This window comes from Macaca fascicularis, chromosome 16, assembly GCF_037993035.2.
Source record: "Macaca fascicularis isolate 582-1 chromosome 16, T2T-MFA8v1.1".
NCBI lineage: Eukaryota > Metazoa > Chordata > Mammalia > Primates > Cercopithecidae > Macaca > Macaca fascicularis.
Window position 1 is genome coordinate 73,016,611 of NC_088390.1, and position 27,513 is coordinate 73,044,123.

At 43.8% G+C, this 27,513-nt stretch overlaps 1 protein-coding gene across 8 annotated transcripts in view; it reads left to right on the forward strand.

Annotated features, from left to right (window-relative positions):
* Positions 1–27,513, forward strand: part of PRKCA (protein kinase C alpha) — a 522,615-nt gene that overhangs the window by 287,736 nt on the left and 207,366 nt on the right. The gene's annotated exons all lie outside the window — the stretch shown is intronic.

Consider the following 27,513-nt stretch of genomic DNA (forward strand, 5'->3'; position numbering starts at 1 on the left):
TCTCCTGCCTCAGCCTCCTGAGTAGCTGGGACTACAGGCGCCCACCACCACGCCCAGCTAATTTTTGTGTGTTTTTTTTTTTTAGTAGAGACGGGGTTTTACCATATTGATCAGGCTGGTGTCAAACTCCTGACCTCAGGTGATCTGCCTGCCTTGGCATCCCAAAGTGCTGGGATTACAGGCATGAGCCACCGTACCCGGCCAATCTGGTAGTTTTAAAACAACGGAAATTTATTGTATGACAGTTCAGGAGCCCAGAAGTTCCAAATCAACACGTCAGGAGGGCCACACTCCCTCCAGAGTCTCAGGGGAAGATCCTTCGTGGCCTCTTCCCGCTCGTGGTGGCTTCCGCTGTTCCTTGCCTCGTGACCGCATCATTCCATTCTCTGACACTGTCTTCACACGGCCTTTTCCCCTTTGTCTCTGTCAAATCCCCCTCGCCTTTCTGAGGACACCAGTCATTGGACTTGAGGCCTACCCTAAATCCAGGATGATCTCATCTCAAGGTCTTTATTTAATTACACCTGCAAAAACCTTACTTCTAGATGAAGTGGCGTTGTTCGTCTGGGTTAATACCTGAGGTTCATTGCCTCACGCCAAGGAAATCAAGGACACGGACACACAAGGAGTGAGTTTAAGAGCAGGAGTTTAATAGGCAAGAGAAAGAGGAAAGCTCTGTCTCCTGCAGAGAGAGAGGGGCTCCTGAGTGGGTCTTCCAGTTCCATCGTGAAATGCACGGGGGGAGTTTTACAGATGAGCGTGAAGAGGCGGTGTCTGATTTACATTGGGCCCAAATGATTGGTCAGATAGGTGTGCTATTTGCATAACATACGAAGAAGCTGGCTGCCCCACCCTAATCTTTTGTTATGCAGGTGGGTTCTCTGCCTGGCCGGCGCTTGTTGCCTGCTTGTTTACTGCACACCTGGTTGACAAAAGGGAAGATGGACCCTCCGTGTCGAACACGCCTGGCCCCCAGGTAGCCATTTCCTATTGGCAGAGCTGCCGGCATTCACCCGTGCAAGCTTCCAGCTTGCTTATGTATGTCTGCAGTTCGATTTTACAGGCTGTTCTGCTAGAAAAGAAATGATTCGGGGGCTGCTTTTTGTTAAAAGAGAAACCTTACTGAGGACTCTCTCACCCTCGCTAACTGCCTAAGTAATTTCTTTCTAGTTCCTGTAGCACAAATAAGGTCACGTTCTCAGGTACTGGGGATTAAGACTTGGGACCACTCCTTAACCCACTGTAGTTGGCCTCACAGATGTCTTAGCTGACCACCAGGCAGGGGTTTCCACCCAAGGACGCACCTCCCCATTCCCCGTGGCACCGGCAATGTGGAGTGGGAAGCCACGGAGCAGGGAGCCAACAGCTTAAGTTTGAAGTCCAGCTCCCTGTTCTTGAGACTGGAACCTGGAGGGCGTTATTAAATGTCTCCCAGGCTTGCTTCCTGTCTTGTGTAAAATGAAGGTGACGGTGTCTACCCCTCTGGGTCACAAGAAGCATGTGGGAGAATATGAGAAAGCAGCTGGCAGGGTGCACGAGTTACAGCAGGAACTCAATACGTGTCCTTGAGTCTGAATGCAGTCACTCAAGGTCCTCAGTATTAACTGCCTTGCTCTCAGGTGGGTGATGTTTGAGGATTAACAAATCTGTTGGGTGAATCCAGATAAATGGGGAGGTGACCTTTCTGGATGATACAGGCTGTTAACCATGAGTTAACATATTCAGTAAGTTAATATAAAGAGTCTTGGCAGTGCCTGGTGCAGCAAAAGGATGTGTATCTGTGGTTGTCATTGTCATTGCTGTGGTCGCCGTTGCTATGGCACCATAACCCTGTTGATCTGAACCGGTAGAGATGAGGCCTTGAGGTGGCCCCTGGAGATCACAACTGAGGATCCCTAAGCCCACCCCCAGGTATGTTGTGAAAGTGGCTGCCTTCTTTCCTTTACCTAACTTGTGACATCCTTCAGCCCAGGACTCAGTACACAGTGGGCCCTCAAAAAATAGGGTTAACTATTAACTGAAAGATCTTATTCCAGGTGTTCAGGGAATGAGCAGAATTAGTGTGACTTTCTGCTAATAATATCTTCAACTGATGTGATGAGAGTAGAGTTCCACCAGTGGCCACTGCAAAAGACACAGAGCATGCAAAATCCTCTCTCCTTTTATCAGAAGGAAGAGCTTCTCCATCCTTTCAACCTTGGACCAGTAATTGGTCCCTTTAGGAGTTAGTTTAAGAAAAGCCATGCATGCCTTAGCCAGCCTGAAGTCAGACCCTTAATGGGAAGCTGGTGCTTTATTGAAACTCAGTAACGGAACACTGCTTTGAGCTCAAAATAACTTCCCCTGAGCTCCTTCAACAGCTTGCTCCCTAGGTGGCCCAATGTTTTGCTGCTGTCTAAAGTTGTATGTACTCCAGTGAAGCTTGAGTTTCTTCATGATCACCATCCACCATCACCAGTTAACATGGGCTGAATATCCATAACATGTCAGACTCAGTTGGGATGCATAAAGGACACCCTGTGCCTGCACTGGGGTTGTGGGCCTGAGGGCTCTTAGAACTCCAGATGGCTGCACAGACGCAGGTGAGGCTGTGGAGCAAAGGCAGAGTCGATGGTGAAGGGCCTATTTTTAACATTTATTGCCGCCATGTTGCTCCTACAGTGCCATTATGAATGGTCTCTGTGAGTCCGGGCAGTGGTTAGTGTCTACTCAGAAACTTCATGTCTGTCCTCCTGGGATAGAATATGAACAGAATCCAGGTCTGGAGTCATGGATGTTGAACGTGATAGTACGTTTCCTGGCATCACCAACGTCTGATCTCTTTCCATCTTCCTGCAGTTCTATGAACATTTCTTTCTAACACAGTGTTTTCTAGGGGCTAATTCTAAGTTATTTTAGGGGCCAGTCATCCCTTGTATCCTTCCCCTTTCCTCCCAAGGTATCCCGAAGTTGATGTGCAGTGTTATTGTACACTTTTTCAGCATGTGCAAGCCTGTCTAGCTTATATAACCTGTCATCATTTTGTGTTGTTTTACATTTTATATAAATTGTATTACACTCTACAGATTCGTTTGTAACTCGTTTTCTGTCCAACCTTATAGATTTGAGATTTATCCATATTGATTTATGTAGATCTAGTTCATTCATTTTACTTGTTACATATAATGACAATAATTTGTTCATTTTCCTATGGAGGACAGCTAGATTGCTTCCACATTTATGCTCTTTTAAACATACACATACACACACACACACACACACACACACACACACACACACATCCTGCTGTGGCTCTTCTTGTGAGATTCTCGTATGTGAGAATTCGCCTAGGTCTGGGGTGTACTCAGAAGGGGAACTGCCAGTCATATGTATCTTTAACTTTCCTAGCTTTGGCAACTTGCTCTGCAAAGTGTCTAAACCAATTTACATTCCACCAGCAGTGTTGGAGGATTCTACTTCCTCAAATTGTTACCAGTGAATGCTTTTATCAGGTTGACCAAAAAGTTTCCATGTGGCTGGGGTGAAATAACAGGCATTTGCCTCCCTCTGATTGCTGGGAAGGTTAAACACCTTTGCGTATGTTGATTCGCCATCAGTGTTGCTGCTTCTGTGAATTGTTTGTTTATATCTCTAGCACCTTTTCCCTCTTTCCTGTTTTGGGGCATGAGGAAGAGAGGAGATGCTTTACTCACCGATGGGTAGAAATTCTTTACATATTCTGGATACTAATTTTTTGTTGATATAAGTTGCAAATTATCTTCTGCTGGGATGTGACATTTTCATAAAATATTTTGATGAAAGAAAAGTGAGAAGTAGGGAAGAGTATTCAACCTTTAAGAGAAGCATCTTTAAAAGGGTCTATTTATTCTGCTCCTGAGACAAGTTGGTGGTGTGTTAAACTAATGAATCATTACAGTTCCTATATATGCAGTTATCATTACATTAGGCTTTTTTATTCCTTTCTGAGGTTCCGAGGTTTTGTTTTGTTTTGCTTTGCCTTTTTCTTTTCTCTCTCTTTTTTTTTTTTTTTGAGACACAGTTTCACTTTCTTGCCCAGGCTGGAGTGCAGTGGCACCATGTCAGCTCACTGCAACCTCCGCCTCCCAGGTTCAAGCAATTCTAGTGCCTCAGCCTCCTGAGTAGCTGGGATTACAGGCGCCCACCATCACGCCCGAATGATTTTTTGCATTTTTGTAGAGACGGGGTATCACCCTGTTGCCCAGGCTGATCTCGAACTCCTGAGCTCAGGCAGTCCACCCGTCTCGGTCTCCCAAAGTGCTAGGATTACAGGTGTGAGCCTCTGCACCGGCCTTGCTTTGCCTTTTTAAGGCATCACCTTTAGGGACTTGCCTTTGTTCTTGATGATTCTCCATGCTCACTTGTTTGAGACTTTAGTAACAAGTTGCTAATACCATTACCTAAGTCCCAGATGAATGTGAAGTCTGCCCACTTCCAGGTCATGGTATCTTAAGTTCTTATGACCCATAAAAGGCTTAGACTAGCTTCTTGACACCTACCAGCCCATGGGTGATTAGCTCCCATCCTCCCAAACTGGAAGCAATCCATTTCATTACAAACCCACCAAAAAGCATAATTCTGTCCACCAAGAGATAATGGCTGTTAGTACCCTGACATATATCCTGTTAAACTTTTTCCAATACATATGAGTATATCAATATCATGTAACTAAAGTGATCATAAAATACTTATTTTAGATTGTAGGTTTTTAACCCAATAGACGTCTCAGAAGTCTTCCTAGGTTAATGCAAACATTCTTACAGTGGCAGCTTTAGTGGCTGTATAGTATTCCATTGTTATCTTGAAGATTTCAAAAGATCTTTTTTGTTGGATGTGTGGCTGATTTCCATTTTTTTTACTGTAAGGAGCGATCTTTAAGTGAACCTTCTTGTGCATGGATGTTTGTGAACGTCTAAAATCTAAGACCTAGAATTGCAGGGTGAAAGTTACACTGATCTCTACGACTTTTGATGTATACCCTACAGGTGTTTAGCGTGATGGTGGGGGGCAGTTGTCTGGTGCTCTCATTTGGAGGAAACTTACTGAGCATGAATTGGGGATACGTAGATGATAAGATGATCTCACTCCCTTGTGTCAAGGGCTCATGGTCTAGGGCAGCAGTCTTCAACCTTTTTGGTACAGGGACTGGTTTCACGGAAGACAATTTTTCCATGGACCAGGTGGTGGGGTGGTTTCAGGATGAAACTTTCCACCTCAGATCATCAGGCATTAGATTCTCAGAAGGAGGGTGCAGCCTAGATCTCTCAATGTGCAGTTCACAATAGGCTTTGCGCTCCTATGAGAATCTCATGCTGCCGCTGATCTGACAGAGGCAGCGCTCAGGCGGTAATGCTTGCTTGCCTGCCGCTCACCTCCTGCTGTGCGCCCCAGTTCCTAACGGGCCATGGACAGGCACCGGTCCACGGCCTGGGGGTTGGGGACCATATACTGGCAGGCGAGCAGGAGGCAACAGGCTCAGGACATGAGGAAACTGCCCCTAGGAGGAAGGAGGTTGGTCTCCAGTTTAAGGAGGCAGATGTCAACTGCCTGAAATTCTCTGGAGACGATACCCCCAGCTCCCCTCTCCACCCATCGGCTCTTTCTAAATGATATAAAATGCTTCCCTTGACTAAAAGCACAGCCCTTGCTCTGTCTGAGGTGAGCCACAAAATCTCTTGCATTTCAGTCTCCACCCCTGTTAGTTGTGGAGAATAATAGCTACAGTTTCCTCTGCCTCACAGCCATGAGATGCAAGGCACATAGTGGATGGAAGAGTGCTCAACCACTGTGAAGCTCTGTGTAAATGTTGTATACACAGTACCCCCAATGCGGTCCTCGGAGCGTGCACGAGGGTGTCTGATGAGTAACAGCTCTCGGAAGACGTTAAAGAGGATGCTTGCCTGGACGCAGTGGCTCACGCCTGTAATCCCAACACTTTGGGAGGCCGAGGCGTGTGGATCACCTGAGGTCAGGAGTTCGAGACTAGCCTGGCCAACATGGTGAAACCCCATCTCTACTAAAAACACAAAAATTGCCAGGCATGGTGGCGGGTTCCTGTAATCCCAGCTATGTGGGAGGCTGAGGCAGGAGAATCACTTGAACCCAGGAGGCAGAGATTGCAGTGAGCCAAGATCCCACCACTACACTCCATCCTGGGTGACAGAGCAAGACTCCATCTCAAAAAAATAAAAAAATAAAAAGTGGATGCTGGTCCTGAAATGAGACCTCCTTTCTGAGCAGGAGTATGGACAGCCCAAGAACCCACCACTGCAGCTTAGAATCCTCAACTGAGCATCGCTGGGGGAGCACATGGGCTCTGCTTGCTTATAGGCCTGGGTTCAGATCCCAGGTCTGCCATTTACAGCTCTGTAACCTCAGACAAGTGACTCAACCCCCTGTGCCGCATTTTCCACATCTGTGACATCTGGTGATCACAGAGTTTTTGCGAGAATTGAAAGGAATAAGGCATATAAGGTGCTCAGACTGTGACTTGGTGTGGCCAGTGCTCAATACATGTAAGCTTGTATTATTGTTCTTGTTATTTACAGCGTTTTTTTCTTTTCTTCTCTTTTTTTTTTTTTTAAGACAAGGTCTTGCCCTGTTGCCCAGACTGGAACGTAGCGCGTGATCAGGGCTTGCTGTAGTTTCGACTTCCCAGGCTCAAGCAATTCTCCTTCTTCAGCCCCACAAGTACCTAGGACTACAGGCGTGTGTGCCACCATGCCCAGCCAATGTTTTTTGAATTTTAGTAGAAACGAGGTCTTGCTATGTTGCCCAGGCTGGTCTTGAACTCTTGGGCTCAAATGATCCTCCCACTTTGGCCTCCAAAGTGCTGGGATTACAGGTGTGAGCCACTGCTCCCAGCCATATTTGCAGCTTGTTAATACTTGCGAGGAAACTGTTAGAATAGAAAAAAAATCATTCCCTCAGCCATTTAAAAGCATCCTAAAATCAAGTTCTTGTTTTAAGATAGTTTCATTCATTGTTCTGGTATTTCCTAAATAGTTCCTTCCCAGTAAAAGTGCCCCACTTTGGTGGTTTAATTATAGGCCATGAGGATTTGCTTTTTCCGTGTAAGGTTGGAAGAAAAAGTTGGTTTGCTGCTACAGGAAATGAGTAGAAGCTCTGTTGCCCTCAATAGCCTTGTGGAGTTGCCCTGGAAGCCTATGTCCAGAGCTGTCTCCCAGGTCATCCCATTGCTGCACCGTGGCTAACTCCCATGCAGAGAGGGCCCTCTTATAAATACCTAAACATAACCATGTTGAGAGAGCAGTCATCCCTGGTGAACCTGTTTTTAAACTTATCGCGGAAACCAGTTGCCTTTGCTTTGAGGTGATTTTTGTGCATCCAGGGGTCTTAGAACTTTAGACCCAAGAATGTCTGGTCCTAGCTTTGGGGGTTTCATGGCCTAGGATGCAATATTTTAATGGATAGGATCAACATCAGAGTAAATTTTAATTTTTCTAAATAAAGACATTATTAAAAGTTACCAGCTGGGCATCATGGCTCATGCCTGTAATTCCAGTACTTTGAGAGGCCGAGGCAGGCAGATCAGCTCAGGTCAGGAGTTTGAGACCAGCCTGGCTAACATGGCAAAACACCGTCTCTACTAAAAATACAAAAATTAGCTGGGCATGGTGCTTCATGCCTGTAGTCCTAGCTACTTGGGAGGCTAAGGCAGGAGAATCACTTGAACCCAGGAGGCAGAAGTTGCCATGAGCCAAGATTGCACCACTGCACTCCAGTCTGGGCGATCCATCTCAAAAAAAAAAAAAAAAAAAAAAAGGTCACCATTGGCCAAACCACCGTTTTATCAAAGAAAAGTTTATTTTAACACCCACCTTCCTCAAAAAATAGAAAAAGGAAGGAAGGAAGCAAAGACATAAGCCTGGTACATTTCCAAAGACTATACAAATTAATTTCATGTAAAACTTCCTCTTTTGTTCTTGTTTTTTGCCGATGCATCCAAGGAATCACAGACTTCATATATGCAAAGAAGAGATAAGATGACTTGCTCTGAGTGGTGTAGTAAATCACACTCAGGCAAGACTGGAGCACGAACGGTTCTCCTGAAGATGCCTTCTAGGCTGCTAGTCAGTGAGTTGTTTAAACTGACTCCAGTCCTTTTGTTGTGCAGATGCAAACTGTGATGCAGTTGAATTATGTGATTTGTTTTCTAAATTGTTCATAACCAAAAACCATAGATTCATTTTATTAAATAAAGAAACATTTATTTAGAGTTTAAAGGTCTGATCCTGAGGTTGCGTCAGGGTGGACTAAGCTGCTGTAATAAAGACATATGAAATTCGTGGCTAAGGAAAGAGAGAAGTCAGTGTTTCCTCCCATGTAGCAGTCCTTGGTGGGGAGGCTTGGCTCCGTGTGGTCATTCAGGGGCCTGAGCTGCTTCCATCCTGATGCTCTATTGTTTTTCCTGAGTACTTTCCTGGTTTGCATGGTGGAAGCTGGATTGCTGCTGTGTGTGCATGGAAGTGGAGGAAGAGGATGAGGGACCAAAACTCTGTGTCTTGAGGCCAAGACCCATAAGCATCATAGCACTCTGTTCACATCCCACTAGCCCAAGCTCAGTAAAGCAGTTGCATATAACTGCAAGAGAGGAAGGCAAATGGAGTCCCCAGCTGGAGGCCACATGCACAGCTGAAACTTGGGGGAGGAGTGAGGAGGGGTTCCTATCACTAAAAGAAGAGGAGAATGACTACTTGGGGACAAAGAGCAGATTCTTTGTCACGGACATGAAGATGTTTTTAATCCATTCTGTTTTTCTCTCTAGCAGAATGGGAAAAGGAAACCCCTGCTTCTAGAACTGTTCCAATGTTCTGCCCATCCTACCAGACTCTCCCAATATTTGGAGGGCAAAGGTTCAGGCAGACATTGCTTGGTGTAAAAGTAAATTTATCTGGCTGAGTGCGAGGGCCCACGCCTGTAATCCCAGCACTTTGGGAGGCCGAGGCGGGTGGATCACCTGAGGTCTGGAGTTCATGACCAGCCTGGCCAACATGGAAAAACCCTCTCTCTACTAAAAATACAAAAAATTAGCCGGACATGGTGGTGGCTGCCTGTATTCCCAGCTACTTGGGAAACTGAGGCAGGAGAATCACTTGAACCTGGGAAGCAGAGGTTGCAGTGAGCCGACATCGTACCATTGCACTCCAGCCTAGGCAACAAGAGCGAAACTCCACCTCAAAAAAAAAAAAAAAAAGTAAATCTTTCCCGCATTGGTGATTTCCCTGAAGGTCTGGTACAATGGAGGATTCCAAGCCTTTCTCTTTTTCCCAACCATGGCTCTTCCATTGGAGTCTTTCACAGGGAGATCCAAGGACACTGTGGGAAGAAGATCTTGGGTCCCCAAGGCCCCAGTCTGATCGCATTGCCCAGTGTTAGTGATGACAGCTCTTCCTGGCATATGCTGGTTGGGTGGGATGGTCTAAGGACGGCAGGAAGTTTTAGAGCCTAAATTTACCAACTCCTGGCCCCTGCTTGATGATGCTCAACAGAATGAACAAAGCTGTAGATTACTTGTCCAGATGGCCTCTTTATTTTTAGATTGGTGATCCGTTTCCAGCGTCTCTTTATTTCTTCACCATGATGGTCTGAATGATGACTTCAGTGAAGGGCAAACTCAGGCACTCTAGGAAAGATACATTATTTAGGGTGTTATTGCCTGACACGTTCTGGGAAATCATAGGGAAAAGCATCTTCATGTGCAACATACGGGTTTGTTTTTTTTTTTTTAATTTATTTGTTTTTGGTACATTTACAGTTAAATTCCCCAAATCAAAGAAAATGACTTCCCAGTTCTGGGGAAAATAAATTACGAATGGAAATGGAACCCAGCTCCTCTCTACCACACGGGGCCCAGAACATGATGTTCTCTGCTGCAAAACTGCATAGATCAGGTTGGCCACAGAACTGCAGGTGCCTCACTGATCCACATTCCTCAGTTAAGGACCAAGATAGAAACCTTTATATATACTCTCACTGAGGGAATTAATATCTGTGTTAGTTTCCTAGGGCTGCCGTAACAAATTGCCACAATTCAGTGGCTGAAAACAATAGACATGTATTCTCTCACAGTTGAGAAGACCAGAAGTCCATAATCAAGAGGCTGGCAGAAAACAAGGTGGTTCCTTCCATCCCATGTCTCCCTCCTAGCTTCTGCTGGTGTTCAGCAGTCTTTGCCAGTCTTTGCTTTGAAGACGCATTATTCTAATGTCTGTCCCTGTCTTCACATGGCCCTCTGCCCTGTTCCTCCAATATTTTCCAATCTCCCTCTTATTTTTTAAAAAATTATACATGGGGTCTCACTTTGTCGCCCAGGCTGGAGTACAGTGGTATGATCTTAGCTCACTGTATCCTCAAACTCCTGGGCTCAAGTGAGCCTTTCACCTTGGCCCCCCAAAGTGCTAGGATTACAGGTGTGAGCCACTGCACCTGGCCTTCCCTCACTTTTGTTTCACAAGTACATCAGTCATTGAATTTAGGGCTCATCCTAAATTCTAGATCACCTTATCTCAAGATCCTCAACTTGGGTACATTTGCAAAAACTATTTTCAAATAAAGTCAAATCCACAGATACCAGGGATTAGGACTTGGGCATATCTTTTCAAGGGATGCAGTTCCACTCACTACAATATCATAGCAAACATGCATCAAAAAGGTTAAGTCCATTACCACTGATCCCATGTTGTGTTGACTGCAAAGGCGTATGGCATCAAGCCTGAACAGGCCCATTTTTCGCAGTTGGAAAATCAAAAGTGCTAGAAAGCAAGCTGGCTTATCCTGTAGGGATGGGTGGTGGGTCGCCTCAGGCCCTGCTGTCATTGCCAGGGACCTCATTTGCACAGCTGCGCGTGAAGCGGCTCGCACGTTGTCAGCAACGCTTCCTTCACGTGTGCTTGCTCTCTTAGTGTCTGTAACTAGCGGGCGGGTGTGGTGCCTGTCATTCATCTCCCAGGGTTTGATAAATGTTATTATACTTCTTGATGGGTACCTTCTGGCATATTTACCACTTTGTACCTTTGCTGTTTATTGTGGTTCCTTGGAGCCCAATAAAAGCAAGATAAAAAAAGCAAGCAAGAACAGGGCAGGAGAAGTCAGAACTGTAATTTAGTCATGTAAGGTTCAATTGGATGTGTTTTTCCTTTGCCCCCTGCCTTCACCGCTGGGCTGTTCAGAGCCAGGCTCTGCTCCACTTCATCCCAGTGACATTATGCCCCCGACATCCCCATCCTTTCTGGGGTGATCAGTATCTTCTTCAGTGCATGATGGAAAGGGGAAGATTTTAGTTCGTATCAGATGTTTGGAATCTTTGTAGGAAATCGAAAAAATATTAAACTTAAAACAATTTATTCTTTTAAAATATGTATTATGAGAGATGTTGTAGTATAGCCACTGTAAAATGAGAAAATATTATACAGACCTCAACATGGGCCGGGCGTGGTGGCTCACGCCTGTAATCTCAGCACTTTGGGAGGCCGAGGTGGGTAGATCATGAGGTCAGGAGATCGAGACCATCCTGGCTAACACACGGTGAAACCCCATCTCTACTAAAAAAATACAAAAAACTAGCCGGGCGTGGTGGCGGGTGCCTGTAGTCCCAGCTACTCGGGAGGCTGAGGCAGGAGAATGGCGTGAACCCGGGAGGCGGAGCTTGCAGTGAGCCGAGATCGCGCCACTGCACTCCGGCCTGGGCGACAGAGCGAGACTCCGTCTCAAAAAAAGAAAAGAAAAAACAGATCTGAACATGTAGCAGGCGTGGAGTGCTTAGGTTTCACGGGTGGCCTTGGAGGTTCTGGCTCTCATGCTACTGAGACAGCCGAGTATAAAGGGTTCCCTGAGAACCTCCGACCCGGCCTGTGCGCTGGGAGGAGTGTGCGCTGGGCGGAAGCCATGGAATTTCGTGATGTCTGCAGTGGGGAAGAGCCTGGCCTCTCCAGTTCCGGGGAGGTAACCAGGGATTCAGTCTGTGAGGCGGGAAGCCCACTAGGAGGAGACTGTCGCTTTGCTGTGTCCCTCTTTCCTTTTTTTCTTTTTCACCCAATAAACCCTGTCCTCCTCACCCTTCAAGGTGTCTGTGAGCCTAGTCTTTCATGGTCGTGTGACAAGAGCCCGGCTTTTAGCTGAACTAAAGAGAAAGCCCTTACAGCACTACCATCCAGTGTCCTCCTCCTTCCTGCCCTGGATTCTTTAGAAATAACTGGAAACTCTCTCCAGAAGGTGTTTTCTGTGATGGCATAAATGGATCAGTGGAGGCCCAGGGCCAGTGCTCTGTCTCTGTCTCTCTCTCTGCTGTGTTTCCTTGGAATTCTGGCCCTCAGCCCTTTCCTGAACGCATCATCTCCTTGAGGGTAAAAGGAGCAAGAGAACACTGTTGTCGCAGACGCCTCATGTGAATTGTTCCATTTTTAAGACAAAGAACGACAGTTGGCCTTAAAAATAAATCTCATTTGTGTTTCTTTTGGTTGTTGAGAAGTAAAGAATTTTTGAAACAGATCCTTTTTATATACAAACGTTTGTCTAAATAGAGCACTTTTTAGATCTTAAACAGGAAAGCGAGCACTCGGAGATGCTTCTGTTGTGGGCTTTGGTAGACAGAGAGGTGAAGATCCCTTCTATCCCTTGTTCTCTTTCAAATAGATGTTTTTATTGTGGTGAAATATCCATAGCATAAAATTTACCACTTTTAACTGTGGAATGTACAGTGTAGTCATGTTTAGCACATTCATAATGTCACGTACTCATCACCACCATCCATCTCCAGAGCTTCCTTGTCCTCCCTGAATGAAGCTCTAAACTCATGAAACACCAGCTCCTCATTTTCCCTCCCCTCCAGCCCTTTGGTAACCACCATTCTACCTTCTGTCTCTGAATTTGACTGCTCCAGACACCTCACATAAGCAGAATCGTTCAGTATTTGTCATTTTGTGACTGGCTTATTATTTCACTTAGTATAAAGTCCTCAGGGTTCATTCATGTAGTCACGTGTCAGAATTTTATTCATTTTTAGGACTGAATAATATCCCACTGTATGGTTAGACTGCCCTTTGTTGATTCACTTATCAATGGACACGAGTTGTTTCCACCTTCCCCGTCTTCCCACTGAAGCCTTCCTCTCCGTCAGTTCCCAGCTGTCGCACCCTGTCTCTCCTTGGTGATCGCCTCTGGAACAGAATTTTGCTGTTATGAGCCACTCCTGTCAACAGGATTTCCCAGAGTATGTTAAAAAAAAAAAATCACAGATAATAGCTCTAAATAAGAACTTGCTTTGGGTAAGCTTTGGTGACATCTGTGAGAAAAAGAAAGTGACCTGGGAGACAGGGAGGGTTCCTGGCATAATAAACATGTTCTTAAACCTTTATGCAAATCCCAGATTAGTAGATATCGTGGGAGTCAACTTCCAAAAGAAAACTTGATTTCCGAAGGCCACGCACAGTTACTCTGTTTCACCATGTGTTTTGTTTGTAAGAGGAATACAGTGGAATAGAGAATGTTTGCCGCCGCCAAGGTTTTCTCTTGTCCCCTTGCTAGGTGGAAACCAAGTGCTGGATGAAATTGTGTCTGTCTGGATGCTGAATAAAGACATGGTTTGCTGAATTCATTTTGGCAGCATACACTGAGGACAAAGTACCAGTCTACAACCACACTACTTAATTAGGGTTCTCTGAAGACATGCCAATAGCATCTGCTTCTCAGAAGTAATGCTGCAAAAAGATTAGCCTTGATTTTGAGTATGACTTGATTTAGCCAGATGCATAGGCCCACTTCTTTAAAAGAAAGTCCAAATTTATCTTCTGTGTTCTTTGAGGGAGTGACAACCTAGAATCAGCTTCAAACATAAAATGTGGAAAGTAATGTAAAATGTTTACAATTATGATTGCATTTCTAGGATTTAGTAAACCTTTAGCCACCAAGAGACTGGACTTGGGGGTGTGTTGCCTGTGATAGGATGCTAAGTTGTTTCTTGGCAGAAACATGGAGATTGTTAAACTAGGATGGTGAAGCGTGACTTTTTGTCTCTGTCAGCTACTCTGAAGCTATCCCTGAGTCCCCTGGAAGACATGAGCATCCCTTCCTCCAGGACCCCAAGGCTCCTTGTGAATAATACCACATTAGAGCACTTGTCATGCCATGGTGGAATTTTCATGTGTGCACGGGGTTTCATGTAGACATGTGTGTACATAAAGGGCACAGACTCTGCATTGTTTTATTCCAAGCATGGGGCCAATTAATTGCAGTAACAAGGACAACCATTTATTAGATGGCTACTGCACTGTAGGCCCTACTCTAGAAACTTAATCACAGTGAGAAAGGCATTATCACCATTTCTCAACTGAGGACCAAGTAGTTTCGAATTCCCTCTGGTCACTCAACTCATAAGTGGACCCGTGAGACTTGTGGGACTCCAAAGCTGGTGCTTTTCTCATCAGAACATGACTTCCATGTTGGTGGGAAGACACCATATGTCTCATAAAAGAGTTAATTATCAAAACCGCAATGAGATTTTTCACACTCACTGGGATGGCCACGATCAAAAAAGATAATAGTAATTGTTGATGAGGATGTGGAAAAATTGAAACCCTCATAGCTTCTGGAGTGTACATTGGTACAGATCCTTTGGAAGAGTATTTGGCAGTCACTCAAAAAGTTAAAGTTGCCATAGGACCCAACAGTTCCTCTTCTAGGTATATACCTGAGAGAATGAAAACATGTGTTCTTACAAAAATTAATACAAGAAGGATCATAGCAACATCATTTATAGAAGCCTAATGTCCATTAGCTGATGAATGGCTAAATAAATGTGTTATATTCATGCAGTTGAATATGATTAGGCAACAAAGAGGAATGAAATACGACACATGCTGCAACATAGATGGACCTCGTAGACATCCTGCTCTGTAAAAGCCAGACACAGAAAGTCACATATTGTGTGATTCCATTTATATGAAACATCCAGAATAAGCAAATCTATATAGACAGAAAGTAGGTTAGTGGTTACCTAGGGCTGGGGATGGGGAGCATTTGAAGGGGATTGAGGAGGAACCACTTATGACTTTGAGGTTCCTTTTCGAGATGACAAATTGTGATAATGGTAGCACAGCTATTAAAAACCACTGAACTATACCCTTTAAGTAGATGAATTGTCTGGTATGTGAATTGTATTTCAAAGCTGTATTTAAAAATATTTAATGAGGCCAGATGTGGTGGCTTATGCCTGTAATCCCAGCACTTTGGGAGGCCGAGGCAGGCGGATCACTTGAGGCCAGGCATTCAAGACCAGCCTGGTCAACATTGTGAAACCCTGTCTCTACTAAAAATACAAAAAAAACAAAAAAAATTAGCTGGGCGTCGTGGTGACTGCCTGTAATCCCAGCTACTTGGGAGACTGAGGCAGGAGAACTGCTTGAACCCGGGATGCGGAGGTTGCAGTGAGCCGAGATTGTACCACTGAACTCCAGCCTGGGCAACAGAGCAAGACTTCATCTCAAAAATAAAAATAGTAATAACAATAATAATTAATGAAGATCTTTGCCTGTCTCAACAGTCACTAATTACTGATAATAGCCCTTATATACTACTAGCTTGAGGTTGGCATTACATTGTGATAACCTGATCCAGTGTGTCCTTTCAGAATGTAGCTGTTGTGCTTCTGTTTCACTCTGGGCACTTGTAGGGGCTCGTCTGTTAATGCTTAATGGTGGGAAGGAAGCATCACACAAGATTTACTAATTGTCAAAGTCACATTGAACATGTTCCTTTTTCATTCATCTTCATGTTCTGAAAGGCTCCAGTGAATCCCCTCGAATGGTCTGTTACTTGAGCCTTTTGGAGAGAGACAGCAACCTTCCCGGCAGGCAGGGAGCCACTGATCGGATACCGTCCCATCATCCTAAAGCTTTGAGGGCAGTGAGGACTCCAGTGAGTCATACTGACTGCTGCCACGACCCTGTTTACACTCACTCTTTGCAAGATGTCAGGGTCCTCTGTTCTTAGCCAATGTGGTGGGGGAATGAAGCTCTTGCTGCTGTTTTTTTTTTTTTTTTTTTTTTTTTTTTTTGAGACAGGGTCTCAGTCTGTTGCCCAGGCTGGAGTGCAGTGAGCCCTGACCTCCTGGGCTGAAGCAATCCTCCTACCTCAACCTCCTGAATAGCCAGAACCACAGGCATTCTCTGCCATGCCCAACTAATTATTAATTAGTTGCTGGGATTATAGGCGTGAGCCACCACACCTGGCCTAAACTCTTACTTCTGATACCTTTCCTCCCTGCACCATAAACGTTTACAAAATTCATGGTCCTATTTCAGAATTTTACCACCTCACTGGGAGGCTTTGTATCATCCTTTTGTCCTCATTGAACATCCTCCTTTATTGATGAGGTGTTGAGCCCTTGGTCACCTCCAAGTACACTGAGTGTTCCATCAATGGACATCTCACTGCTCAGACGGTTATTAGCGGAGTGGTATGTCCTCAGAGGCCACTTGAGTAAATGTGGATTTTTCAGAGATATGGAGTTGGCAATGTAGCTAAATTGCATTTTAAGAGCAGAACCTACAAAGGCTCAATGTCTACAGTTCATCAGTATCTTTCAGAGACTCATTCATTCATTGGACAGATGCCCTGCACTGCTCTAGGTCCTGGGTAGAGGCTGATGTCACGGAGCCGATGTGTGGATGCATGTGGCAGAGATGCAGCAAGAGCTGTGATGCCTGTGGGGAGCATGCAGAGTAAGAGAGACATCAGTGTGAAGTCAGGTGGTCAGGAAAGCTACCCCCCTGTGGCCCGTGCCTCCCTCTGTAGCATGGTTACACCCGGCTGCTGCATTTGGTCTTCCAGAACTCCTTGATGTGCCATAGTCCATGCCATGCACGGTCTGTTACACCGCCATGGTTAGGGGTGTTGGGAGGGCCACCACTAGAATGAAAGTTCAAGAAGAATGGGGTTCTTGCTGGGCTTCTTTCCCATAGACTCACCTGCATTTATAGCTGTACCTGGTAGGCAGTAGACACTCAACTATCTGTCAAATCAGCAAATGTTAAATATCACTACAAATACCTGTAGAATCAACCAATATTAAAATGATATAGTTCCCCTTTGTGTAAGAAAGAAATTAAGGCAAAAGTGAACAAAGAAAATTTTAAGATATTAAGCTAAATGTCTAAGATAGATAAATAGTGTGAATTCAGACGATGAAGATACTGAACCAGATGGCTGTGTTTCTCCATCTCACCACCAATACGCTTTAATTACATTAATCAGACCCAGAGCATGGTCTGATTTTCCAGTGGTAAGAGCTCTTGCCCAGCTCTTATTTGCTCTTGCCCAGCTCTTATTTGCTCTCAAAAACATTTCCTTCTCTTTAACATATGTAAATACCACCTTCGGATGCATGCATATTCACATAGCCACAGATATACACACACGTAAGTGTAATCATCAGTTTATGAGATAAATTAGTGATGAGATTCTGATTTCTTCTTTCTATGCTACCAGATTTTTCCAAGTATGTATTCACCTTATTTAAAAAAACATGCTGCAGAATCTCATTGTTGTTCTTTAAATTTAAACTGATACTTATTAAGAGGGAGTGAACAGTTATTCAATAAATGGTCCTTATTGAATATTTATTGAATATTGGTGAATTTAATGCAATCAACTCAATAATTTGGGAGAATAGGGAATTTAGACACTCATTTCATACTATGCCTGAAAATAAATTCATTATTTATTTAATGATGAAAGATGAGAGGCTTAAATATAATAAAGTTCAACCAGGCCGGGCACAGTGGCTCACGCCTGTAATCACAGCACTTTGGGAGGCCGCGGCAGGCAGATCACAAGGTCAGAAGATCGAGACCATCCTGGCCAACTTGGTGAAACCCCGTCTCTACTAAAAATACAAAAACTAGCTGGGTGTGGTAGCGCATGCCTGTAATCCCAGCTACTTGGGAGTTGAGGCAGGAGAATCGCTTGAACCTGGGAAGTGGAGATTGCAGTGAGCTGAAATCGCACCACTGCACTTCAGCCTGGTGACAGAGTGAGACTCTGTCTCAAAAAATAATAATAATAAAATAAACTTAAACCAAAGAAATACCAGGAGACAATAACATTAAAGAAGTCTAGAAGAGCTCATACGAATGTATAAGGACCCCAGTAGATAAATTGGCAAAATAATTCTAAAAGAGAGCTTACAGTAGAAGCAATATAATTACCAAGCAGACAAATGGAAGACATTCTGGTTCTTTTTTTTTTTTTTTTTTTTTTTTGAGACAGAGTCTCACTCTGTTGCCCAGGCTGGAGTGCAGTGGCCAGATCTCAGCTCACTGCAAGCTCTGCCTCCCGGGTTTGCGCCATTCTCCTGCCTCAGCCTCCCGAGTAGCTGGGACTACAGGCGCCCGCCAACACGCCCGGCTAGTTTTTTGTATTTTTTAGTAGAGACAGGGGTTCACCGTGTTAGCCAGGATGGTCTCGATCTCCTGACCTTGTGATCCGCCCGCCTTGGCCTCCCAGAGTGCTGGGATTACAGGCTTGAGCCACCGCGCCTGGCCTGGTTCTTTAGCAAAGATATTAAAATTAGAAAAATAAAGTACGATAATATTTCCCACCTGTTTAATTAGTAAGACATTTTAAAAATGAGTATCAATTGCTGGGAAAGAGAGCAGTCTTTTTCTGTGTTTCAGGTTATATCGTAAATTGATACTACTCTTGGAAATCAGTGGCCATATATGTATCAAGAGCTGTAAAACATTTCTAGCTATTTTATTTCTAGAAATATCTTCTAAAACATACAAAAATATAAAAATGAAAGACTAATGATGCAAATTGTGATTCATGTGGTCATTTAAAAATTAGAAAAATAAAAATTCAGTTACTAAGATTTTAAAGTTATATGTAGTGTAAGCATAACTTACAGTAAAAAACAGGCATGTTTAAAATTACTGAAAGGAAGTACATTAAAATGACCCAGCAATGGAGTTGTGGTGGAGTTCTGGGAAATTTTTTCATTTTCTTATTTTGTAATGCAGTCGCTTTTAAGTTTTAAAACACTTTTATAAATAGACTTTATATTTCTAAGAGTTATTCTTCCTAGAATATTGTTTTTGCAGATTATTTAAATCAGTAAAAATCAAAAGATGCCGGTTCTCTTGGCTGACTTTTAAATTAAAATACTAATAAAGCATTTATTACCATAAGAGAAAAATACGCTTAGAACACCTTTCATTAATTCTACTTTTGCCAAACCACTCTAGAGTTAAATAATTCTCTTTCTTTCCCAATTTACATAGTTCTGTGGGAAAAAATTGGACATATAATGAGTTAAGTGGAGAATTGTTGCAAGCAAGCCATGAACTGCCTTTTAAAAGCTTATCCTTTTGAGGGGAAGAGACATGGATTCTCCACTTCATCCCTCAGTTAAACAAAAATCTGAGTCTTGCATATTTAAAGATAAAAACATACTTAATTTTTAAAGTTATTGTTATGGTCCAGTTTAAAAAATACAACCTCATTTTCTCCTCCGGTGTTTCTTGATACTGATCCCAAAGAATGTGTGTCAAACTAAGAAAGTTAATTTTCATGTAGCAGCATCTGGTTCCTTAGCCAATTCAGGGAACTCTTGAGTGCTTACCCTCAGAGCTTTTGCTGCTGTTTCTAGATTCCACCTTGTTAGCCTCTCACAAGCAGTCCAGTATTTGGTAGGGTGTGGGGGACAGGGGACTCATGAAGTCAGATTCCAACGTGCAGGGTTTGTTTGAGATGCCTGTAGGATCAACCAGGTTTCACCTCTGGATGTATGTTTAATTCAGTGGACGTTGTCATTTTGATGGCACATGCTGTTCAGTAAAAAGAGGTTAAAAGTATTCTAAAATGAGGTGGTGGATTATCTGTTTGGGTAGCTACATGGTCTCTAAGTTTCTTCCATTTTAAGATAAAATTGCCAAAGACAGTTTTTACAGATTTGGAACTTTCTGAGCGGGCGATATGAATTAGGGTTTTGGTGGTGCCAGTCATTGCATCCAGAGGTTGGCACTGCTGTCATCTGCTGGTCTTAGAACACATTGAAGTACACTGATTGGAGCACACCAATTGGAGCACACCGATTGGAGCACACTGATTGGCTTTTGCTTTTGGAGCTTGGGTGTTATGCAGTGTTCCCACTTACCTAATCATCACTTTGTTGGTGGTGGAGTAGGGGGCCTTACTCTGGTTCCAAGCAAGGCATTAGAATGATCTGCAATTTGCAGTTCTAAAATCGGGAAAACTGGGGGTTTCTCCAAAACCTGCATTAAACAGAATTTTTTCTTTCTTGAGGGTCCAGGTCCATACTTAAATTTTAATGAGTAATATCATTTTCCCATCAGTGGCCTAATGCACTATAAATTATATATGCTCCACATTAAATTCAGTTTTATTTTTTCACAAACTGGACTTAATGGCATTTGTTGTTTTGTATACCCTATGCGATAGAAATTTGTTGCTGAAAAGGAATTCAGGTCCTCCAGACCTGTGGTTTCCAAACCTGACTCTTTAGGAAAAAACAAAAATCCTCCAGTTTCATTATGGACCTGATGAATGAGACGCCCACAGAGTATGGCCCAGGAATCTGTTCTCCTAAAGGTCTCCAGGAAGGTTGGGAAAGAGGAGGGAAGAGCGTAGGGCCATTCTCCCTGAAAAGAAATAGGCCAAGAGTTGATTGTTGTGTTAGCTGGTAATGGGTACTTAGGGATCCATTATTCTCTCTGCCCTTTGCATGTATTTGAAATTTTCCGTAATGAAAAGACTTAAAAAAAAAAAATTAAATAAAAGCTTCCCAGGTGATCCTGAAAATCAGCCAGGTTTGGGCAGCGCAGTCAATCCACCTCTCCCCCTTAACAGGTGAGAACATGAGGGCAAAAGAGGCCATGCAGTTTGTGGGGATGAAGAACTCAGATAGGATGTAGAACTCCTGTTTCTACCCATAGGCCTAAGTAAGCCCTTAACTCCTCACAGCCTCCTCAAACTAATCATTTTGCTGACCTTCTTAGCATTTTAAAAGAGAATTAATAAATCTGACTTGTATGATTCACTTATTTTTTTTAAACACAGGAGTGTTGAGTGTTTTTGAGATGTTTTTCTTTCTTCACAAATTTTTCTAAGATGCTTTTAAAACCATTCCATTGGACTTCAAGGTAGCTACTGGCTTTTCAAACATAGGTTATGGGGCTACTACTTTGCTGCTAGTTAGCATATGAGGCCACTGGCAAAAGAATAAATGAGCAGTAAAGCTGCTGAAAAGTGTCTATATGAAGCAGTGTCTAATGAGCCAACCAGAGAGACCAGCTCCATCCTGGAAAATTAAAACAATGGTACTGTGACTTTGCCTACTGCCAATCATTGATCAGTCCTATCAGTCTGGCTTAACCTTCTAAAGCTCTTTACCACAATGAGAGGTGACAAGGTGCTGGCGGCCCTCACTCGCTCTCATTGCCACCTCACGTACACTCTGGCCACGCTTGAGGAGCCCTTCAGCCCACTGCTGCACTGTGGGAGCCCCTCTCTGGGCTGGCCGAGGCTGGAACAGGCTCCCTCTGCTTGCAGGAAGGTGTGGAGGGAGGGAGAGGCACGGGCGGGAACACAGGCCGCACAGCACTCGCAGGCCAGCGTGATTTCCAGGTGGGCACGGGCTCGGTGGGACAGTGAGGGGCTTAGCACCCCGGCCAGCAGCTGTGGAGGGTGCGCGGGGTCCCCCAGCACTGCCAACAGGCCCGCGCCGTGCTCAACAGCCTCCCCGCCAGGCAGGGCTCAGGACCTGCAGCCCGCCATGCCGGAGCAGCTTCCCCGCTCCCTCCAGCCAGTGGACTCCCGTGAGGCCGGAGCCTTCCCCACGGGCGCTGCCCCGTGCTCCACAGTGCCCGGTCCCATCAGCCGCCCAAGGGTTGAGGAGGGTGGGCGCACTGCATGGGACTGGCAGATAGCTCCGCCAGCGGTCCTGGCATGGGATCCACTAGGCGAAGCCAGCTGGGCTTCTGAGTCTGGTGTGGACTTAGAGAACTTTTATGTCTAGCTGGGGGATTGTATATGCACCAATCAGCACTCTGAGTCTAGCTTGTGGTTTGTGGATGCACCAATCAGCATTCTGTGTCTAGCTAATCTGGTGGGGACTTGGAGAACTTTTGTGTGTAGCTAAAGGATTGTAAATGCACCAATCAGCACTCTGTGTCTAGCTCAAGGTTTGTAAACGCACCAATCAGTGCTCTGTGTCTAGCTAATCTAGTGAGGACTTGGAGAACTTTCATGTCTAGCTAGAGGATTGTAAATGTACCAATCAGCTATCTATAAAATGGACCAATCAGCAAGATGTGGGTGGGGTCAGATAAGGGAATAAAAGCAGGCTGCCAGAGCTAGCAGCAGCAACTTGGGTCCTGTTTCACCTAGTGGGAGCTTTGTTCTTTGTTGGCAATAAATCTTGCTGCTCTTCACTTTTTGGGTCTGCGTCGCCTTTATGAGCTGTAACACTCACCGCGAAGGTCTGCAGCTTCACTCCTGAAGTCAGCAGCACCACAAACCCACCAGAAGAAGAAACTCAGGACACACCATCTTTAAGAACTGTAACACTCACCATGAGGGTCCGCAGCTTCATTCTTGAAGTCAATGAGACCAAGAACCCACCAATTCCGGGTACAACAGTGTATAGATAAGTTGCCTGTCATGTAAATACATCTTATTGATTTTGTCAGGCAGCCGTCCAGTTCCATTAAAAATGTGTCAAATCGTCTGAATGATTTGACCAGAAACCCCAAGAGTCAACGTGAGGAGGAAAGAAAGAGGAAGGGAAGGGGGAAAAAAGAGGGAAGGAAAAGGAGAAATACCACTGAATTGAGGCTAAAGGAATGATCGTTGGGGCTACTATGGCTTTTGTTTGGTTTTGGCAAGGTTTTATTTTTTTGCTGTGAATGAAAACAAGAATTGGTATTGCAGGAAAAGCAAACTAATAAAGTGTTTTTTCCTACTGTACTCTCAGCACAAAGCACTTCTGGTCACCAAAATGTGGGGAGATTTTGTCCCCCACCTACACACAAAGCAACTCTCCAACAAAGAGCAACTGAGTGTCCTATAGTTCAGTGTAATTCTGACATTATCTACATGGAGATAGCGTCAGGTCCCGCAGGATAAGGGCTCAGTCCCACAAGACTGCCCCCCCCACCCCCCACCGCTTCAGACATTAACAAGTACAGCATACCCATAACTGCTGTCCAATTTAGCTACAAATTGACCCCCTTTTGGGGTTCTCTTGTTTGCTAGGACAGCTCGGAGAATTCAGGAATGCACATTACTTACATTTACCAGTTTATTATCAAGGGTATTGCAAAGGATACAAATGCAGAGCCAGGTGGAAGGGATGCGCAGGGCAAGGGATGTGAAGAGGGGCCCAGAGTTTCCATGCCCTCCCCGGACGCACCATCAACCAGAAGCTTTCTGAACCCTGGAGTCCAGAGACTTTTATGGAGGCTGCCTCCCACAGGCATGACAGATGGTTCACTCCATCTCCAGCCCCTCACCCCTTCCTGCAGACTAGGGGGCAGTAGGGCTGAAAGTTTCAAGCTTCTAGTCATGGCTTGGTTTTTCCAGTGACCACCCTCCATCCAGGAACCCACCCAGAGTCACCCCATGAGAACAAAAGACACCCATCACCCAGGAAATTCCAAGGGATTAGTTCTGTTTCAGGTTGTTGGAAATGAGTGCTCGATGTCGCAAAGGAAATAACACTCGAACAGAAAATATCTCAGCAAAGCAAATTTACTTCTGCAGAAGGGTACTTCCTGTGTCAGTCACACTCACAAGAGCACACCGAACAAAGGAAGGAAGGGGTTTTTAACCCTAACGCAGTTCCTGTCTCTGTGTCCTTCCCCTATTGGTTGGGGTTGGACTGCACAATCTAAGATCTAAGCTGACCCAATTGACTACTGTTTGAAATTGCGTAGGGCTAGTTGGGTGGGAAAGGAGAGACTGTCTGTTACAGTACAAGGCATGTCAGGGCATGCCAAGGCATATCAGTGCATGGCAAGAGCAGGAAGGGTGGTTTACAGATTAGAAACAAGAAACAAGAGAGTAGAAGGAGATTGGGCTTCAGAACAAAGAACAAGGACATTACACAGTTAAACCCTTTGAAGAGGAATTTTATCATCCCTGACAAGGAACTGAGGTCGAAGACCAAATATTAGAACAAAAAATCTCCTAACATCCCTGTTGCTCAGCAATTACAAACATTTTAGAATCTGTGGGTCAGGAACTAGGGGAGGAGGCCAAATGAATATTTCTTATTATATCCCAGTATTGCTTTATTTTTGTTACAGGTTTTATCGAGATACAATTCACGTACCTGTAAGTTTCACCCAGTTAAAGGGTACAGCTCAATGATTTTTCGTGTATGCCTCGAGTTGTACAAATGCTACCATAATCTAATTTTAGGATATGTATTTTCATCACCCCTAAAAGAAACTCTATACTTATTAGCAGTCATCCTCCTTTTCTCCATTATCTCAACCCTTGGCAACCACTAATCTACTTTTTTCTTTATGGATTTGTCTATTTTGGACACTTCATGTAAATGGAATGATACACTAAGTGGCCTTTTGTAACTGGCTTCTCGTACTGCGTTTTCAGGGTTCATCCATGTTGTAGCGTGTCACAGTGCTTCATTGTTTTAATGGCCTAATAATATTCCATTGTATGGATGTACCACATTTTGGTTATTCATTCATCAGTTGATGGACATTTAGGTTGTGTCCACATTGTGGCTATTGTGAATAATTCTGCCATGAACATTACAGGTTTCATGTGGACACATGTTTACTGTTTTCTTGGGTCTATACCTAGGAATAGAATTGCAGGGTCATACGTGTTTAGCATTTTGAAGAACTGACAGTCTTCTGAAGTGGTTACACCATTTTATGGTTCCTCCAGCAGTGAGTTGAGGGTTCTGATTTCTCCACATCCTTGCCAGCATTCATAGTTACAGATCCTCTTGATTCTAGCCATCCTGGTGGGTGTGAAGTGGTATCTCATTGTGGTTTTGATTTGCGTTTCCCTATGACTAATGATGTTGAATATCTTTTTATGTGTTTATTGGTCATTATATCTTCTTTGGAGAGCATGTATTGAAATCCCTGGCGCATTTTTTTTTCATTAGCTTTCAAGTGAGTTTAATGGTATTTTCTTTTTTTTTCTTTTTTTTTTTTTTTTCATTATAAGTTCTGGGGTACATATGCACAACGTGCAGGTTTGTTACATATATATACAATTGCCATGATGGTGTGCTGCACCCATTAACTTGTCATTTACATTAGGTATATCTCCTAATGCTATCCCTCCCCACTCCTCCTACCCCACGACAGGCCCCGGTGTGTGATGTTCCCCTTCCTGTGTCCGAGTGTTCTCATTGTTCAGTTCCCACCTATGAGTGAGAACATGTGGTGTCTGGTTTTCTGTCCTTGTGATAGTTTGCTGAGAATGATGGTTTCCAGTTTCATCCATGTCCCTACAAAGGACATGAACTCATCCTTTTTTATGGCTGCATAGTATTCCATGGTGTATATGTCCTTGGCGCATTTTATAATGGAATTATTTATCTTACTACTGATGGGAAAAGCACTTGTTTTATTTCACACATATCTCATTTTGTGAGTTAAAAAAATGAATGGAGGCCAGGTGCAGTGGCTTATGCCTGTAATCCCAGCACTTTGAGAAGCCGAGGTGGGCAGATCACGTGAGGTCAGGAGTTTGAAACTAGCCTGGTCAGCATGGTAAAACCCTGTCTCTACTAAAAATACAAAAATTAGCTGGGCATGGTGGCAGGAACCTGTAATCCCAGCTACTTGGGAGGCTGAGTCAGGAGAATCGCTTGAACCCAGGAGGTAGAGGTTACAGTGAGTCTAGACCATGCCATTGCACTCCAGCCTGGGCAACAAGAGTGAAAGTCTGTCTCAATTTAAAAAAAAAAAAAAAGAAAAAGAAAAAAAGAAAAAGGCTGGAAAAAGTAACAAATGTTTTAAAACACCCAAAAGACATTATGAACAGTTTGATTGACTTATAGTTCCATGTAACCTAATTTTAGGGCTCATTCTGGTAGTGGGAGAAACCTGACATTGATAATATATAAATAGAGCACACACACAGAATCCTGAATCCTTTTAATGCCTGTTAGGATAGGTGCTAAGCCTGCTGGGAGAATACTGAGTTAGTGGAGCTAGCTGATTTACATTGAGAATGTTCTGATATTTGTGAATTTCTCATGCTATATAAATTAGAGATTCATATGTGCAATTGCGAATATTTCACTGATTCTGTTGGAGGTTTTTTTGTCTTTAGCTAAGTTGTATGGAAACTCAAGAGATAAGTATCTCATTTGTGGTATTGTGAATTTTTCCAGGGGAAGAAAACCTTTTTTCTCCTACAAACAGTTGAAGAAAATTATCTTTTCTGTTTTTAAATTATCATAATTGGGTTTCTGCATCACAGATTTGTCAAACTATAGAGTATGTATAAAGTCATGTTTATTCATTTGGTATTCTCAACATAAGTATACTAAACTTGATTATGTTAATTTCAGAAGAATAGAACATTAAGCTTAGAATTAGACAAATATACACAAGTTGCAATTGTGCACAGGGATTGCTTATATTTCCAGGGTAAAATCAAATCTTATCCCCAAATCTAATTAGTAGCTGTTCATTGGTGTATTTGACATACAGCAGCCGACTTTTCTCACCTCAATAACTAGTACATCATCAACAGATGCAGCAGAGCCTTGACCGCTAATTAGAGTTCTCTGCCAGAATGCTAGAGCCTGGTGTAAGCTCTGAAGAGTTGAATCAAGGACATCCCAGCAGTGGTTTTTGGAGAAACAAAAATTAGAGGTTAAATGCATAGCAGTCTACACAAGAGAGATGGTTATTTTTTTAGATGCACAGAAGTAGATCTCAGTATTATATATACTTTTATTAGTCAGTGCTCTTTGCTACTTTAAATCTGTTTCCAAACTCCACTAGTTTCCTAAAGCTGCTGCAGCCAATTACCAAACTCATTTTCGTAAAACAACGGAAATTTATTCCCTCACAATTCTGAGGCTAGAAGCCCAAAAGACACCCATCAAGGTGTCTCCAGGCCATGCTCTGTGCAAGGCTCTAGGGAAGGAACCTTCCTTGCCTCTTCCTGGCTTCTGGGGGCTCCCTGTGTTCCCCAGCTTGCTGCTACATCACTCCAATCTCTGCCTCTGATTCACATGGCTGCCTCCTCTCTGTGTATCTTTGTGTGTGTGTCCTTTTCCTTCTTATAAGGACACCAATCATTGGATTTAGGGCCCACCTTAATCCAGTATGACTGCATCCTTTTTTTGTTTTTTTTTTTTTTTTTTGAGACATAGTCTTGCTCCATCGCCCAAGCTACAGTGGCACGACCTCTGCTCACTATAACCTTCGCTTCCCAAGTTCAAGGGATTCTTGTGCC